The following is a 17,629-nucleotide window of genomic DNA, read 5'->3' as shown; positions in this document are numbered from 1 at the left end:
GTGTTGTAAAGCCAAATGATCCTTTTGAGGTTTACTTGTAAGCCTTGTTAGGTGAGAATAAAGCAGGCTTTAATTTAGGGATAATTTTTCCCCACCACTGATGCAATATTCTTGTGAATACTATACCTAATGCTCCATGAGTTAAAAGGTTTCTCCATGACTAATAAAAACACAAACTATTCCCAGTCCCTTGAGTTCTGGGGATTGTTTTGTTGTCTTTCTTTGAAATTGTTCTTTTCCCAGCCTCAGGTAGTCTTATATGCATGATTGGTACTTCTATTAGTCAGGGCTCTCCAAGGAAATGGAACCAATATGATGAATATATAGGAAGAGAATTATTATGGGGAATTAGCTCACATAATTGTGAAAGTTGAGAAGTCCTACATCTGCCATCTGCAAGCCAGAGGCCCAGGAAAGTCAGTGGTGTAATTGCAATTACAAGAGTCCAAAGGAGGCCTGAGAATCACGTAAATGATTTGATTTGTGTTCCAGCCACTTACTAACCACACATTACTTAACACTTGTGAATTCAGTTTTCTCATCTGTAAAGTGGAACAATTAAATGAGAGGCTTTATATATTTAGCATAGTGCCTGGGTTTTAGTAAGTGTTCAGTGAATGGTACCTTATATTTGATAAGGGAAATCTGCAAAACAGTAATATTAATACCCTTCATGGGGTTGTAAATAATTAAAAGAATTAAGACCTGTGAAGGGCTTAGAACAGTGTTTGCTCTATATGGAGTCAGCAATAAATGTTAGCTATTATTATTGTTACTATTGTTATTAGTACATATGATATGCTTATTACTGTGTACGCTCTTCTGAAGATTTCCTGTGATGACCAGGGTTAGCCACATTTTTGCTGACAGGTATTTAGTGACTTCCTAGTTTTCAGGTGATGCCACTGTTGAACAGTGAACCAGGTGGAACAGGCTGTAAGTTCTGAAAGTACAATGGGAGATATTTAGAATATCAGGTTCAAAGGTGACCATTCAGAATGCAAGCTGATGTTTTTATTCTTTAAAGATTTATATTTAATTGAGAGAGAGAGAGAGAGCACGTGCTCATAGAGAGGGAAAGGGAGGAGGAGAAGCAGACTTCCTGCTGAGCAGGAACCTGACTCAGGACTTGATCAAGGGTCTTGATCGCAAGTGCTCCCTGATTTTTTTTTTCTCTTTTTAACCAAAAATTTCATCTAACTGAAACAAAAAATATTTAATGATTCTGTTACACTTGATAGAAGAAAGGCTCCCTGTGGCTCAAGGACAATGCTTAGCTAACATGGGATTTTGGAAGCAGAAGACCCTTTCTTTGGAGAATCCTGGCAAAGCAGTTGTGAGACTACAATCAGTATCCTTATGTGTACATATTCTTTTCTGTTTGAGGCTTTGACACAAAAAACTTTGTTGATGTTCGTAGGAGTTCTAGGTTACCTGGCCAGCCGTGAACCATGGCTGTTGCTAGTTCATCATTGATGTGACAATAAGAAAAGAGTTTAGCCTTCCCAGACAAGATATGTATTCCTGTCAATGGGACTTCATGTCACCAGCCCTAGTCTATTACTTATCAGCCCTTATAAAAGCTTTATGGGATGTTTGCTGAAAGAGTAGGAGGAAAGAAATATTAAAGAGAATGTTTCAATATATTCATCCAGAATTTTTTGAGTACCTAGCATATGGTAGCAACTAAAGCTGTAATTCTCAAACTTTTTGTTTCAAGATTTTTTTTACACTCTTAAAAAATTAGAGGAACCAGAGAGCTCTTGTTTATGTGGGGGTTATATTGATGTTGTGACTATATGGAAATCTTTAAATGTGATATTTAAAAATACTTTATTAGTTCATATAGTTCATAGAGATAATGAAACTATTGCATGTCAACATAAATAACACTTTTATGAAAAAGAACTAAAATTTTAGTGAGAAGACTTGTATTGATTTACATATATTCAAATATCTTTCATATCTGGCTTAATAGGAAACAGCTGGTTTCTTATATCTGCTTCTGTGTTCAGTTTGGTACTCTAAGGTTGTCATTAAGTACATAATGAAAATCCAACCTTGCCACAGGTATGTTACAGGAAAGGAGAATAGGACCTTCATAGCCTTTTGAGAAAATTGAGTATTCTTATTTGAAATTATATCAAAATTTAACAAGTAGTAATTTCAGAAGTTAGTTGCACTGAGAAATCTGAAGTGATATCCATGAACTTTTTAATTCAAATGTAATTAACATACACTGTTAGTTCCAGGTGTTACAATATAATTCAACAATTCTATACATTACTCTGCATTCATCACAATAAGTGTACTCTTAATCTCCATTACCTATTTCACCCATCTTCCAACTCAGCTCCCCTCTGGCAACTACCAATTTGTTCTCTGTATTTAAGAGTCTAGTCTGTTATCTTTTTTTTTTCTTTGTATCTTAAATTCCACAGGTGAATAAAATCATATGGTATTTGTCTTTCTCTGACTGAATTATTTCATTTAGCATTATACTCTCTAGCTCTATCTTGTTGCAAATGGCAAGATTTTATTCTTTTTTATGGCTGGGTAATATTCTGTTGTATAGATATATACGACAACTTCTTTTATCCATTTGTCTACTGATGGATGTGGGTTACTTTCATTATTTGGCTATTATAAATAATGCTGCAATAAACCTAAATCTTTTAGAATTCGCATTTCCATTTTCTTTGGGCAAATGCCCAGTAGTGGAATTTCTGGATCATTTAATAATTTTATTTTTAATTTTTTGAGAAACTTCTTCCATACTGTTTTCTACAGTGACTGTACCAGTTTGAATTCCCGCCAGCAGTGCTGGAAGGGTTCCTTTCTCTCTACATCCTCACCAACAATTGTTTCTTGTGTTTTTCATTTTAGTCATTCTGACAAGCGTAAGGTTTTGATTTGCATTTACCTGATGATGAATGATGTTGAGCATCTTTTCATGTGACCTTTGGTCATCTGTATGTTGCCTTGGAAAAATGTCTATTCAGGTCCTCTGCCAATTTTTTTATCAGATTATTTGGGGTTTTTTGGTGTTGTGTAAGTTCTTTACACATTTCAAATATTAACCCCTTATTAGAAACATCATTTGGAAATATCTCCCATTCAGTATGTTACCTTTTTGTTTTACTAATGGTTTCTGTCACTGTGCAAAAGCTTTTTATTTTGATATAGTCCCAATAGCTTAATTTTGCTTTTGTTTCTTTTGCCTAAGAGAAATATCTAGAAAAATGTTTCTATGGCTGATGTCAAAGCACTGCCTATGTTTTCTTCTAAGAATTTTATAGTTTCAGGTCTCACATTTAGGTCTTCAATGTCTTTCAGGTTTATTTTTGTTTATGGTGTAATTTTCATTCTTTTGCATATAGGTGTTCAGTTTTCCCAAAATCATTTATTAAGAAACCATCTTTTTCTACTGTATATTCTTGCCTTCTTTGTTGTAGATTAATTGACCACAAAAGCATGGGATTATTTTTGAACTCTCTGTCTTTGATCTAGATCTATACTTGTATGTCAATACCATACTGTTTTGATTACTATTGCTTTGTAGCATATCTTGAAATCTGGGATTGTGATATCTCCTGTGTTCTTCTTTTTCAAAATAGCTTTGGCTATTTGGGGTCTTTTGTGTTTTCATACGCATTTTAGGATGCTGTTAGTATTTTGATAGGGATTTCATTGAGTCCATAGATTATTTGGTGTAGTATGGACATCTTAACAGTATTGGTTCTCCCAATCCATGAGCTTGGAATACCTTTCCATTTGTTTCTGTCATCATTGTTTTATAGTTCTCAGAGTACAAGTCTTTAACCTCCTTGATTAAGTTTATTCCTGGGTATTATATTTTTTCTTTGCAGTTATAAGTGGGGTTCTTAAGTTATCTTTCTGCTACTTCATTATTAGTGTATAGAAATACAACAAATTTTTGTATATTAATTTTGTATCCTGTGACCTTACTGAATTCATTTCTCAGTTCTAGTAGTTTTTTGTTAGTCTTTAAAGTTTTCTACATATCATCTGTAAATAGTAAAAGTTTTACTCTTCCCTACCAATTTGGATATCTTTTATTTCTTGTCTGATTGCCATGGCTAGGATTTCTATTAATACATTGAATAAACGTGGTGAGAAGGGACATCCTTGTCTTGTTCCTGGTTTTGGGAAAAGTTCCTGGTTTTTCACCATTGAGTATGTTAGTTGTGGGCTTTTCATATGTGGCCTTTATTATGTTCAGGTATTTTCCCTCTAACCTACTTAAATATTTTGATCATGAATGGATATTGGATTTTATCAAATGCATTTTCTGATTCCGTTGATAGGATCATATGGTTTTTATCTGAAAGGAATGTGATGTATTATGTTGATTTGTAAATATTGTAAATATTAGTAAACATTTGTAAATATTGAACCACCCTCGCAGCCCTGGAATAAATCCCACTTGATCATGGTGAATGATTTTTTGTAATGTGTTGTTGGATTCAATTTGCTAATATTTTGTTAAAGATTTTCACACCTATGTTCATCAAAGCTATTGGCCTGTAGTTTTCCTTTTTTGTATTGTCTTTCGTTTTTATTTATTTATTTATTTATTTATTTTTATTTTTTTTTTTATTGGTGTTCAATTTACTAACATACAGAATAACACCCAGTGCCCGTCACCCATTCACTCCCACCCCCTGCCCTCCTCCCCTTCTACCACCCCTAGTTCGTTTCCCAGAGTTAGCAGTCTTTACGTTCTGTCTCCCTTTCTGATATTTCCCACACATTTCTTCTCCCTTCCCTTATTTTCCCTTTCACTATTATTTATATTCCCCAAATGAATGAGAACATATAATGTTTGTCCTTCTCCGACTGACTTACTTCACTCAGCATAATACTGGAGGGTGTCTTTCGTTTTTATCTGGCTTTGGTACCAGGCTAATATTTGACTTCTGGCATGCATTTGGAATCTTTTACTCCTCTTATCTTTGGAAATAGTTTGGGAAAAATCAGTATTATCTGAACTTTAAATGTTTGTAGAATTCACCTATGAAGCCATCTGGTCCCAGACTTTTGTTTGTTGGTACTGTTTTTTTGTTTTGTTTTGCTTTGTTTTTATACGACTGGTTTAATTTCATTGTTAGTAATCAGCCTGTTCAAATTTCAACTTCTTCCTGATTCAGTTTTAGGTTATATGTTTCTAGGAAGTTATCCATCGTCCAATTTGTTGGCATATGATTTTTCATAATATTCTCATACTCCTTTGTATTTCTATAGTGTTATTTATTTTTGATTTTTGAATTCTGTTTCTCTTTTTATTTTATTTTCTGTTTTTGATGAGTTCTGGCTAAAGGTTCATCAATTTTGTTGATCTTTTCAAAGAATCAGCTCCTGGTTTCATTGATCTGTTCTATTGTTTTTTTTTTTTTTTTCTGTCTCTATTTCATTTATTTCTGCTCTAATTATTATTTCCTTCCTTTTGTTGATTTTGGGCTATGTTCATCTTTAACTAGCTCTTATAGTGTAAGGTTAGATTGAGATTTTTTCTTATTTTTTGAGGTATTGCTATAATCTTCACTCTTGGACAGCTTTTTCTGCATCTTAAAGATTTTGGACTGTTGCGTTTTAATTTTCATTTGCCTCCATGTATTTTTTTAATTTCCTTTGACTTTTCAGTTGATGCATTCATTGTCTAGTGGGTTTTTATTTAACCTCCATGTATTAATATTCTTTCCAGATTTTTTCTTGTTATTGATTTCTAGTTTCATATCATTGTAGTGGGAAAAGATGCATAATGATTTCACCCTTTTTGAATTTGTTGAGACTTGTTTTATGGCTTAACATGTGATCTATTCTCAAGAATATGTGCACTTGAAAAGAAGTGCAATCTACGGTTTTAGGATAGAATGTTCTGAATATATATATATGTTAGTTCGATCTGCTGCAGTATGTCACTCAAAGCTACTGTTTCCTTGTTGATTTTCTATCTGGTTGATCTACCCATTAATGTTAGTGGTATGTTAAAGTCCTATACTATTATTGAATTACCGTTGTTGTTTTCCTTTATGGTTGTTATAAGCTACTTTGTGTATTTGAGTGCTCCTATGTTGAGTATATAAATATTCATAATTATTTTATCTTCTTGTTGGATTGTTCCCTTTGTCATCAAGTAGTGTCCTTTATCGTCCCTTGTTATAGCCTGTTTTACAGTCTATTTGTCTGAAATGAGTATTGCTACCCTAGCTGTGTTTTCATTTCCATTTGCATGATGTTTCTTTGTCTTTTCTCTGATTCTGCATGTGTCTTTAGGTCTGAAGTGAGTCTCTTATAGGCAACATATGACTAGATTGTGTTTTATCCATTCAATTACCTTATGTCTTTTAATGGAAGCATTTAGTCCACTTATATTCAAATTATTAATAATTATGTACTTATTGCCATTTCATTACTTATTTTATGGTCGTTTTGTAGTTCTCTTGTGTTCCTTTCTTCTCTTGTGGTTTGATGGCTTTCTTTAGTGACATGCTTGGATTCCGTTCTCTTTATTTTTAGTATATCTATTACAGGTTTTTAATTTTAGGTACCATTAGGTTTATATATAACATCCTGTGCAAATAGTGGTCTATATTAAGTTCATGGCCACTTAAGTTTTAATGCATTTTAAAAGCACTAAATTTTTACTTCCTCTCCATGGTTTTTGTTTTGTTTGGATTTATTAGAGAAGGCAAGAGAGAGAGAGAAGGAGGGGAGGGCAGGGAAGGGGAGGGGTGGGGTGGGACGGGACAGAGGGAGAGAATCTTTAAGCAGACTTCCTGCTGAGTGCAGAGCCTGTTGGCAGGGCTTGATCTCACAACTCATAAATCATGACCTGAGCTGAAACCAAGAGTTGGATGCTCTGTCAACTGAGCCATCCAGGTGCCCCTAAACCATCCCCTTTAATTATTGTATCTTGGTGTGGGCCTTCTTGGGCTGTTTTTATTGGTGTTTCTCTGTGCCTTTTGGATCTAGATGTCTGTTTCCTTCCTAAACTCAGGGAAGTATTTTTTCATCTATTATTTGTTCAAATAAATTTTCTGCCCCCTTTTCTCTCTCTTCCTTCTGAGATCCCTATAATGCAAATGCTATTAAACTTGATCATGTCTCTAAGTTCCCTTAACCTATTCTCACTTTTTATTTTTCTTTTTGTTAGCCAGCTTGATTGCTTTCCATTACTGTCTTCCAGTCCACTAATCTGTTCTCTTTTTTAAAAAGATTTTATTTGAGAGAGAGATTGAGAGTGAGCACACACAAGCAGGGGAGAGGGGCTTAAGGGAGAGGAAGAAAGAGACTCCCCACTGAGAAGGAAGCCCAACTCAGGGCTCAATCCTAGGACCTTGAGATCATGATTTGAGCCAAAGGCAGACGCTTAACTGACTGAGCCATCCAGGCCCTTCACTGATCTATTCTGCTTTCTCTAGTCTACTATTCCACATAGTATATTTTAATTTCAGTTGGATTCTTCATCTCTGATTGGTTCCTTTTTATTTTCTCTTTATTAGAGGTTTCTTTGATGTAAGATGGCCATGAATGGGCCAATCATAAGAGTCTGTTAGCAGGTACAGATCATAACTGACCCAAATGTATGCAGGGGGAGTTAATATAAAAAGAAAATAAGAAAAAAAAAAAAAGGAAAAAAAAAAAGAAAATAAGAGCTTAAAGGAAACAAATCTAACACCATTTTCATTTCTTCACAAACCCAAGGGCAACTTTCTAGCCCATTCTGACCATATATGTGCAAATATCAACTATAGCATCTCGTTAAGAATTTGGGTCCCTGGGTAAAAGTACCTGGAGTCAAATCTTCGTTTTATGTGTAGCCTTGGACACAGTACTAATCACTCCAGACCTCGATGTCTTCATCTGTAATATGGGATAATAGCAGGACCCCTCTCCTAGTGTTGTTGAGAGGACATAACAGGATCACACCCATAAAGTGCTTGTTACAAGTTTTCTGTCACATTTGCACGGCAGGTGAAAATTCTCTTTCCTGTAAATGCTCCCTGATTCTTTCAAGTTGTTGTTTAATTTTTATTAAAATGTAAATGACATACCACATTGATATGCAAATATTGAATCACCCTTCCATCCCAGGAATAAAATCTAATTAATTGTGGTGTATGCTTATTTTTAATGTTTTGTTGGATTTGGTTTGCTAATAATCTGTTCAGGATTTTTACATCTATATTCATGAGAGATATTTGACTGTAGTTCTCTTTTTTGTGGTGTCTTTATCTGGTTTTGGGAGAAGGGTGATATTGGCCTCATAGAATGAATTTGGAAATTTTCCTTCCTTTTCCATTTTTGGAATAGTTTAACAATAGGAATTAACTCCTCTTTTTTTTAAGATTTTATTTATTTATTCATGAGAGACAGAGAGAGGCAGAGACACAGGTAGAGGGAGAAGCAGGCTCCCCGCAAAGAGCCCGATGCAGGACTCAAACCCGGATCCCAGGATCATGCCTTGAGCTGAAGGCAGATGCTCAACTGCTGAGCCACCCAGGTGTCCCAGAAATTAACTCCTCTTTAAATGCTTGGTAGATTTTGCCTGTGAAGCTGTCTGTCTGGTCTTGGACTTTTTTTTGGAGAGGGAGTGTGGGGGGCATGTTTTGGATTACTGATGCAATTTCATTGCTGGTGATTGATCTGTTCAAATTTTCTATTCCTGCTTTAGTTTTGGTAGATTGTTTTTAGGAATTTATCCATTTCTTCTAGGTTGTCCAATTTGTTAGCATACAGGTTTTCATAATATTCTCTTATAATTGTATTTCTGGGGTGTCAGTTGTTATTTCTCCTCTTTCATTAGCAATTTGGCTTGTGGCCCCCGCCCTCCTTAATGAGTCTTGCTAGAGTTTATCAACTTTATTCATCTTTTTGAAGAAGTTCTTCTGGTATCATAGATCTGTTCTATTGTTGGTTGTTGTTGTTTAGTTTCTGTATCATTTATTTCTGCCCTAACCTTTATTATTTTCTTTCTATTTCTTCTATTTGCTGGGCTTGGGCTTTGTTGCTTCTTTTTCTATCTCCTTTAGGTGTAAGGTTGGGTCATTTATTTGAGATTTTTCTTCTTGGGATAGGCCTGTATTGCCAAAAACTTTCCTCTTAGGACACTTTGGCTGCATCCCATAGATTCTGGAGAGCAAGGTTTCCATTTTCACTTGGTTTCATGTAATTTTCTATTTCTTCTTTGATTTCTTGGTTGAGCCATTCGTTGTTTAGTAGCATATTATTTAACCTCCATGTATTTGTGTTCTTTCCAGACTTTTTCTTGTGATTGATTTCTAGTTTCATACCACTGTGGTCAGAGAAGCTGCATGGTAGAACTTTTTTTCTTTTTTAAAATTTGTTGAGATTTGTTTTGTGGTCTAATACATGATCTGTTCTGGCAAATGTTCCATAAGCACTTAAAGAGTATGAATTCTGTTTTAGGATGGAGTGTTCTGAATATGTCTGTTAAATCCATCTGGTCCAGTGTGTGGAAATCTATTGCATTTCTATACAATAATAATTAAGCCAGAGAAATAAGAAAACAATCTCATTGACATTTGCACCAAAACCAATAAGATATTGGGGTGCCTGGGTGGTTCAGGTGTCTGCCTTTGGCTCAGGTCATGATCCCAGAGTCCTGGGATCAAGCTCCACTTTGGGCTCCCTGCTCAATGGGGAGCTTGCTTCTCCCTCTCACTGTCCCTCCCTGCCACTCATGTTCTCTCTCTCTCCTCTCAAATCTCTTTAAGAAAGCAATAAGATATTTAGGAATAAACTTAACCAAAGAGGTGAAAAACCTATACTCAAAAAAACAAATCATTAGTGAAAGAAATTCAAGATGAAGCAAAAAAAAAAAAAAAAAGGAAGGACATTATATGATCATGGGTTGGAAGAAGAAATATTTTTACGTGACTGTATTAGCCAAAACAATCTACAGATTTAATACAATCCCTTTCAAAATGCCAATGGCATTTTTCACAGAACTAAAAGAATCCTAAAATTTGTATGGAACCACAAAAGACTGTAAATAGGCAGAGCAGTCTTGAAAAAGAAAAAAAACTGGAGGAGGTAGCACAATTCCAGATTTCAGTTTATGTTACAAGACAGTAGTAATCAAAATAATATTGGTACTGGTATAAAAATATCCACAGATTAATGGAATAGAACAACACCCAGAAATAAACCCACAATTATGTGGTCAATTAATCTTTGACAAAGGAGAAGTGAATATACAGTGGGAAAAAGTCTCCTCAACAAATGGTGTTGGGAAAACTGGATGGGCAGCCACATGTAAAAGAATGAAACTGGACCACTTTCTTTGACCGTATAGAAAAATAAACTCATAACAGATTCAACTATAAAAATCCTATATAACTATAAAAATCAACTATAAAAATCCTAGAAGACAGTACAGGCACTAATCTGACAGTGGCCATAGCAACATTTTTCTAGATGTGTCTCTGGAGACAAGAGAAATAAAAGCAAAAATAAACTATTGGGACTATAGCAAAATCAAAAGCTTCTGCACAGTGAAGGAAACCAACAAAACTAAAAAGCAACTTATGGGAATGGAAGGAGATATTTGCAAATGACCTATCTGACCTATTAGTGTCCAAAATGTATAAAGAACTGATAAAAGCTCAACACTCAAAAAACAAATAATCCAATTAAAAAATGGGCAGAAGGTATAAACAGACATTTCTCCAAAGACAGTATCCAGATGGCAAATAAACACATGACAAGATGCTTATCATCACTCCTCATCAGGGAAACACAAGTCAAAACTACAATGAGGTATCACCTCACACCTGTCAGAATGGCTAAAATAAAAAAACAGAAGACACAGCAAATGTTGACAAGGATGTGGAGAAGAAGGAACCCTCTTGCACTGCTGGTGGGAATGCTAAATGGTGCAGCCATTGTGGAAAACCATATAGAGGAGCCTCAAAATGCTAAAAATAGAACTACCCAGGATCCAGCAATAGCACTATTGGGTATTTACTCCCAAAATATAAAAACACCAATTCAAAGGGATATATGCACCCCTATGTTTATAACAACATTATTTATAATAAACTATGGAAGCAGCCCAAGTGTCCATCAATTATGAGCTAATAATTTTCAGATAATTATATTTTTTAAAGTTTTAAAATATACAACATAAAATTATCTCAACCATTTCTAAATAGCATTGAGTACATTACATTGCTGTGCAATCATCCCCACTAGTCAATCCACAGGACTTTCATATTGCAAAACTGAAACTCTTTACCCATTGTTTTGTATAGTTGACATACAACATTAGTTTCAGGTGTACAACATAGTGATTCAATAATCACATGCATTACAAAATGTTCACCTTGAGTGTACTCATCTGTCACCGTACAAAATTATTACAATATTTTTGACTATTTCCTGTGCTGTACTTTTCATCCCCATGATTGACTTTATAACTAGGAGGTTGTACCATTTCACCTTCTTTACCTATTTTGCCTCCCCCTGCCCCCCGACCAAATACCAATTTGTTTCTGTATTTGGGAGGCTGTTTTGCTATTTTCCGTTCCACATTGAAGTGAAATCGTATAATATTTCTGTTTCTTTGATTTATTTCACTTAGAATACTCTCTGGGTCCATCTGTATTGTCACAAATGGCAAGATTCCATCATTTTATGGCTGAGTAATATACATCTTTATCCTTTTATCAGTGGACATTTGGATTGCTTCCATATCTTAGCTATCATAAATAATGCTGCAATAAACATAGGGGCACATGTATCTTTCAAATTAGTGTTTTTGTTTTATTCAGGTGAATACCCAGAAGTGGAATTGCTGGATTGTATGGTATTTCTATTTGCAATTTTTTGAGGAAACTCCATACTGTTTTCCATAGTGGCTGCATCAATTTACATTCCCAACTTCTCTCTACATCCTCACTAACCCTTGTTATTTCTTGTTGAGCCTGGCCATTCTGACAGGTGTGAGATGATATCTCATTGTTTTGATTTACATTTCCCTGATGATTAGTGATGGTCATCTGTATGTCATCTTTGGGAAAATGTCTGTTCAGGTCCTCTACCCATTTTATAATTGTCTTTTTGGTGTTGACTTATATGAGTTCTTTATATATTTTGATTATTGACTCCTTATCAGATAAATCAGCTGCATATACCTTCGCTCATTAAGTCAATTGTCTTTTCCTTTCGTTGATGGTTTTATTTGCTGTGCAGAAGCTTTTTTTTTTTAAAGATTTTTATTTATTTATTCATGACAGAGAGAAAGAGTGGCAGAGACACAGGCAGAGGGAGAAGCAGGCTCCATCCAGGGAGCCAGACATGGAACTTGATTCCGGGTCTCCAGGATCATACCCTGGGCTGAAGGTGGCGCCAAACCGCTGGGCCATCGGAGCTGCCCTTTGCAGAGCTTTTTATTTAGATGTAGTCCCAATGGTTTGTTTTTGCTTTCCTGCCGCCCCCCCCCCCCCCCCCCCCCCCCCCGCCGCCCCGGCTTAAGGAGACAGATCAAGAAAAATATTGCTATAGCCAGCGTCAAATAGTTTACTGCCTATGTTTCCTTCTAGGGCCTTTATGGTTTCAGGTCTTCTATTTATGTCTTTGTTCCATTTGAGTTTCTTTTTGTATGGCATAAGAAAGTGGTCCAGTTTCATTGTTTTGCATATAGCTGTCCAGGTTTCTCAACACCATTTATTGAAGAGACTGTCTTTTCTCCATAGTATGTTCTTTTCTCCTTTACTGTAGATTGACCATGTAAGTCTGGGTTTATTTCTGGACTGTCTGTTCCCTTGATGTATGTGTGTATTTGTGTGCCAGTACCATACTGTTTTGATTACTACAGCTGTGTAGTATAGTTTAAAATCTGGGCTTGTGATACCTCTATTTTTCTCCTTAGTTCTCAAGATTTTAGCTATTTGGGATCTTTTGGTTTCCATACAAATTTTAGAATTATTTGTTCTAGTTAAAAAATACCATGGTATTTTGATGGAGATTGCATTGAATCTGTAGATTGCTTTTAATACTATGGAAATATTACTATTATTCCAATTCATGAGCACAGTAGATCTTTCCATTTATTTGTGATATCTTTATTATCTTGCATTAGTGTTATATAGTTTTCAGAGTACAGGTCTTTTACTTCTTTGGTTATAATTATTTTGGGATTTTTTTTTTTTGGTGCAATTGTATATGGGTTGTTTTATTAACTTCCCTACTAGTTCATTATTACTGTATAAAAATGCAATATATCTTTTTATATTTTTGTATCTGCAGCTTTGCTGAATTCATTTAGTAGTTATAATAGTTTAATAGTTCCAATAGTCTATAGTTTCTATATATAGTATCTTGTCATCTGCAAATAGTGACAGTTTTATTGTTTTTCATTAATTCGTATTTATTTCCTGTCTGATTGCTGCTGCTAGGACTTCTCGTATTATGTTGAATAAAAGTGGTGATGTGAACATCCTTATTTTTGTCTTGTTTCTGATCTTAGAGTAAGAGCTTTCAGTCTTTCACCATTGAGTATGATATTAGCTGTAGGTTTACCATATATAACCTTTATTATGTTGAGGTATGTTCCCTATAAACCTATTTATTGCGAATTTTTATCATAAATGGATATAGAATTTTGTCAAATGTTTCTTCTGTATCTTTTGAGATGATCATATTGCTTTTATCCTTCATTTGGTTAATGTACTGTGTATCACAGTAGTTGATATGTGGATATTGAACCATCTTTACATCCCTGAAATAAATACCACTTGATTGTGGTCAATGATCCTTTTCATGTATTGAATTCAGTTTGCTGATTTATTTTTTAGCATTTTTGCATCTATATTCATCAGGGATATTGGTCTGTTTTTTTTTCTTTTTGTAATGTAACTCTGTACCCATAAAACTATAAAAAACTATATATAAAACCCTATTTCTCCCTCCCCCACCCCCTGGCAATTACCAATTGATTTTCCATCTCTGAATTTGACAACTACATGTATACCATGTAAATGAACTCCTACAGCATTTGTTCTTTTGTGTCTGCTTATTTTACTTATGGCCTCATGCTTCAAGATTCATTCATGTTATAACTTTTGTTAGAATTTCCTTTCTTTTTAAGATTGGGTAATATTCCATTGCATGTTATATACTACATTTTGTTTATCTTTTTATCCTTTAATGGACACTGAGGTGTCAAGTGTTGCTTCCTTTCAGCTATTGTGAATAATGCTGCTATGAACATGGGTGTTCGAATATCTGTTTGAATTCCTACTTCCAATTATTTTGCATATATTCCAACGTGGAATTGATGTATCATAATGTATCACATGGTAGTCTAGTTAAATTTTTTTGGGAAACTGCCATGCTGTTCTCTATAGCAACTGTATCATTTTACATTCCTACCAATAGTAGAGCACAAAGGTGTGAATTTCTCCACATCCTTGCCAACACTGTTTTCTCATAGCAGCCATGCTAATGCACGTAAGGTGGTATCTGATTGGGGTTTTGAATTGCATTTCCCTAGTAATTAGTGATGTTGAGATTCCTTTCACATACTTATTGACTATTTGCATATCTTCCTTGGAGAAATATCTATTAATTTTTTTTTGCTTATTGTTGTCAAGTTGTAGGAGTCTTTGCATGTTTTGGATATAAACTCTTTATCAAATAGAGGATTTGAAAATATTTTATCCCATTCTGTGGGCCGTTTATTCACTCTATTGATTATATCTTTTGATGCACAGAAGTTTTTTATTTGATAAAGTGCAGTTTATTTTTTTTCTTTTGTTGGCTATGTTGTTGGTGTCCTAGTCAAGCAATCACTGCCAGCCAAGTTCGGTGTCTGAAAGTTTTTCTCTTTTCCTTCGAGGAGTTTTATTGCCCCAGTGCTTACATTTTGGTCTTTGATCTATTTTGAGTTTATTTTTCTATTTGTGTAAGATAGGGTCCAACTTCATCCTTTGACATTTGAATTTCCAGGTTTCTCAACACTTGTTGAAGAAATTATTCTTTCCCCCATTGAATGGCATCATTTGGCATCATTGTCAAAAATCATTTGACCATATGTGAAGGGGTTATTTCTGTGTACTCTCTTCTATTGTTTGTCTATGTGTCTCTCTTTATGGCAACACCACACTGTTTTGACTGTCATTTTGTAGTAAGTTTTAAAAGTAGGAAGTTTAGGATCTTCAACTTTGTTCTTGTTTTTCAAGATTGTTTGGCATTTCTGAATCCCTTGGGATATCATATGACTATTAGGATGGGTTCTCCTCTTTCTGAAAAAAAATTAGGATTTTTATAGGAATTGTATTGAATTTGTAGGTTGCTTTGTATAGTGTTGATATCTTAATAATAGTGTCTTCCAATCCATGAACATGAGCTGCCTTTCTATTTTTCACTTCCTTGAGTATATGCCTAAGTACTTTATTTTTGATGCTATTGTAAATGAAACCGTCGTCTTAATTTCCTTTGCAGATTGTTGGTGTATAGAAACACAACTGACTTTTGTGTGTTCATTTTGCATACTGCAACTTTGTTGCAATTAAGTATTAAAGGACTAATAAGTAAATTCAACAAAATTGAAGGATACAAGATTGATATACAAAAATCAAGTTTCTATATGCTAGCAAAAAAAATTTTTAAGAAGCAACACCATTTATAATAGTATTAAAAACTACATACTTAAGGATTAATTTGGCATCATATTTGTAGGACTTTTACAATGAAAAGTACAGGGCATTGCTGAGAGCTATTATGGAAGATCTAAATAAATGGAGACAGCTACGGTGTTCATGGGATGGCAGATTCAGTTAATATTGGTAAGATGCCAATCCTTCTCAAATTGACCTCTAGGTTTAATACAAACCCAAATCAAATTCCAGCAGAGATTTTTATTTTTGTTTTCAGGAATTGGCAAGCCATTTTTAGATTTCAGATAGGAACCCATAACTCCAAATTAAATTTCAAAATAAATACAAAATGGCTAATACACTATGTGTTTGAAGACTTAGTATAGAGCTACAGTAATGAAAGGAATGTGTTGTTACCATAAAGGCAGATAAAAAAAAGTGGAACACAGCAGGGAGTCTTCCTATGTATAGATGGACAGCTGGCATGTGACAAAAATGCAAAGACAGTTTAGTAGAGAAATGATCATTTTTTTCCCAACAAATGATGCTAGAACCATTGACTCTCTATATGTGCAACAAAATAATGATCTTAAGTCTATAGTCCATAACATAAAAAAATAACTAAAATGGATTCAAATGTAAAAACCTGTTTGAAAGAAAGCATAAGAAAAAAATCCTTGTGACTTTCCATTAAGCAAAGATTTTTTAGATATAACACCAAAATACAGCCCATAAAAAACAAATTAATAAATTGAACTTAATCAAAATTAAAAACTTACACTTTTCAAAAAAAACACAGGAGAATAAAGGGAATGAACCACAGACTTGAAGAAAATATTTGTTTTTGAAGATTTTATTTACTTATTTGAGAGAAGGAGAGAGAGAGGTTGGGAGGGAAAAGGAGAGAGAAGCTGAAGCAGACTCCACACTGAGCATAGAGCCCAACATAAGGTTCAATCCCATGACCACAAGACCTGAGCTGAAACCAAGAGTTGGACACTTAACCAGCTAGGCCACCCAGATGCTCTGAAGAAAATATTTGTAAAGCATATATTTGATAAAGGATTTATACCAAAAATATATTTAAGTACTCTCAAAATTCAGTAACAAAGATACAACTCAATAAAAATATAGGCAAAACGTTTGAATAACTACTTCACTAAGGAAGATCTGCAGATGATAGGTAAGGACTTATTCAACATCATTAGCTATTAGGGAAATATAAATTATAATAAGATACCACTACTCATGTAGTAGAGTGGCTAAAATGAGAAATACAGACTATATCAAATGTTGGTGATGATGTGGAGCAACTGCAACTTTATACACTGCTGGTAGTTCTTTAAAATGGTAAATAAGCCCATATCTTCTGGCCTGGCTATTCTAATCCCAGTTGTCTACCCAAGAGAAGTGACAAGATGTGTCCATACAAATGAATGTTTATAACAGCTTTATTTGTAATTATCCCAAACTGGAAACAACCCAAATGTCCATCAGTAGATGAGCACATAAACAGATTTTGGTATATCCATATGATGGACTATTACTCAAAAATAAAAACGAATTAACAACTGATATATACAACATGAAATTATCTCCAAATGAAAGAAGCCTGACAAAAAAACAGGAGTACATGTTATATGATTCCATTCATATAAAATACTAGAAAATCCAAACTAATTCATAGAGACAAAGTAGATAAGTGGTTGCCCACATATATGGGTGCATTAACTTTTCATTTATTTTTGTTTTTGTTTTTCATTATGGCAAGAACACTTAACATGAGTTCTATCATCTTAACACATTTTTAAGTGCCAAACATGGTATTGTCAACTGTAGGCACAATGTTAAACAATGGATCTCTAAAACTTACTCATCTTGCATCTTGCAAATGTTAAACAACAACTTTATACATGTTGAACAACTCTATATTTCTCTCTCCAGCCTCTTTTACTCACCTTTCCATTTCCAATGTTTGACTA

The 17,629-nt window shown here is 34.3% G+C and overlaps 1 protein-coding gene across 4 annotated transcripts in view; it reads left to right on the top strand.

Annotated features, from left to right (window-relative positions):
- The window catches only part of SYCP2L (synaptonemal complex protein 2 like), a 102,489-nt gene that overhangs the window by 42,039 nt on the left and 42,821 nt on the right, over window positions 1-17,629 (top strand). The window lies entirely within an intron of this gene.

This window comes from Canis lupus, chromosome 37, assembly GCF_048164855.1.
Source record: "Canis lupus baileyi chromosome 37, mCanLup2.hap1, whole genome shotgun sequence".
Lineage (NCBI taxonomy): Eukaryota > Metazoa > Chordata > Mammalia > Carnivora > Canidae > Canis > Canis lupus.
Note: the sequence above shows the minus strand (reverse complement) of the source record. Positions and strands in the feature narration are given on the sequence as shown.